Genomic DNA, 2594 nt, shown 5'->3' on the forward strand with positions numbered 1-2594 from the left:
CCAATGCAATAAATCTTCAGATTATGTATAGCATTTTGAAGAGAAAAAAGTGATTTTTTTGTGTAATTATACAAATACAAAATTTAAATTTCAACATAATTTGATAAAAAACAATCACTTGATGAAAATAAGTCATAAACTAAAATTTATTTGAAAACTTTTGAATTATACTTTTAAATATAAACATAATGTAAACATTATTTAAAGACAAAGTTTTGTTTTGTAAAAAAAAGTGTTAAAAATGCTGTTTTTATTTTGCTTCAATTTTACTTCAATTTAATGAAAAATTGACATACTACATCAACTCTGCCAGTGCTATTGGTCAGCTCGAAAAAATCTTCGCAAAATATACTATCACATTTCGAAGAGAAAAAGAAGTGCTTTTTTGTCGAACAGTGTAATCGTCAACATTGACTATATAATTAACGACGCAAAAAAAAGAGATTTTTTTATATCTCCTCTCTACGAGAGAGACTGATGATATTCTTCTCATGAGGGAAACCGATGTTGTCATCGTTACTAAATGAAATAAGAAGCGCAACCTTGGACCAACTCCAAATCGTTAAAATGCCATTTCCATCTGCCAAGTGTGAATAGAATTATAATGCGAACGCGAATAATAATATTGTATGAAAAGCGAAGCTCCTTTTAGATTGTTCGCAGAATTATAGATAGATAATAATTACATATGTATTATAATTCTTTTAAATATTCTCTTTTGATTCTGCGATATGGATGCGTATAGAACTATTTCAGCCACGTATATAAAAAATGTCTTAAATCAATTTTCAAAATATACATGAATTATTACAATCATTTCATTGGTAGAATTATTTTCTCAAGTAGCAAGATGATGTTTTAAGGACATTTTATTCATGTTAAAGATGTCATTAAAATATTATTAAGATGTCATTTTTTGACACCACCTCGCTATTTGGACTATTAATTATTGACATGCTACTGCAAAGCTCATTAATTAAAATTTATGCATCGTGAGTAACTATAATTAAAAAATTGTTAATGAATATATATTGTTTCTTAATCATGTAAGAGATTAAATTCGTACATTTTATAAATTTCGAAAAAAATACTCGTCACGCATAAAATATATAAATCTAGAATGTAAGACAAAAATTAAATAAGAAAATAAATCAAAAATTAAAATTTTTATTAGCACAAACGTAGTAGATAAATTAAACGGTGATATCAATAGTATATGATATAATTGTAATTTTTTTACAACGCGCCCAATGTAATGCGATTCGTCTATAATATGTACTATAAAAAATTTTTCGGAAAGTTAATAAAAAACAGGCTAATTTAAAATTTTAAAATTAGTTTTAATATATAAAAAAATATAAAATATGAAAATAATTATTATTTTTAGATACTTTTTAATTATGTCAGTGTTCTATGCAATTTTATTATGCATAGTCATGCAGTTTATAAATCAATATTTTATTTATTTATCAACTCATAGGCATACACATATATATGTATTATCATGATAAGACGTATATATATTTTACTTAAGCATGCAGAATTCGAAACCTACAATTAATTGTCATATGTCTGTACGTCAATTTGTTTTGAAAGATGAAAAATAACAAAAAAAGAAATACAAAAAACACATAATAAATATGTTTTTAAATATAATATGTAAATATAATATTTTAAATATAATATGACAGCACACTTGTGCTGTCTCGACGAATTCTTCTATAAGATCGAGATTATAAATTTTGATATAATTTCCAATATCCAGTCAGAAATGACAATGGAATCGACATCAAATCGATGTCGAACTCATCAAACGTCGATTCGACATCGATTCCATTGTTATTTCCGAATAGTTTTGCACAAAATAAGCACAACGAAATGATCTTGATGTTATCGGAAAACTAAGGTGCTTTCAACGAGAACAAGATCATTTATTTCATAATTAGATGAATGGTTTGCAAAATATCGTCAATTAATTACAAAGAGAAAGTACTGATACTGCCTCGAAAGTTTTTGTATTTTTAAATTAAAATTCACTCTTATTTAGAAAATAATAAAGTTATTCAGAGATTATTCGTTTACGTGGTTAATATTCATTCAATTCATTACAATTAATAAAAATTTTGTTTATAGCGAACAGTTTATTCAAAGCAAATGCGTTAAAGATTGATCAGAAAGCTATATTGAGCTTTCTGCCTGTAAATACCAAAATTAAATTAGAAATGCTTTAACATTGCAAAAATTGAATAATTTTAGTACACATATAATTAATTTATTGTCTCCAATTCAATTTCTTAATCCTAAATTAAATGTAGCGATCAGAATTTTTATTCGAAAAGAGGAAAGGACAAACAATATTTGAGTATCAAAGACAAAACTATACACAATTGAGATGTATATGTGCACATATAAAACTACACACAACTATATATATCTTTATATATCTATATTAAATATAATATGCACGCGATAATCAATTATTAGTGTAATATACCCCCATATTCTAAAATATTTACTAAGGAAGTTAAGGAAGATTCTCTCTCTCTCTCTCTCTCTCTCTCTCCCTCCCCCCTCCTCCTCTCTCTCTCTCTCTC

This window comes from Atta cephalotes (genome assembly GCF_000143395.1).
Source record: "Atta cephalotes unplaced genomic scaffold scaffold00004, whole genome shotgun sequence".
In the NCBI taxonomy this organism is placed as follows: domain Eukaryota; kingdom Metazoa; phylum Arthropoda; class Insecta; order Hymenoptera; family Formicidae; genus Atta; species Atta cephalotes.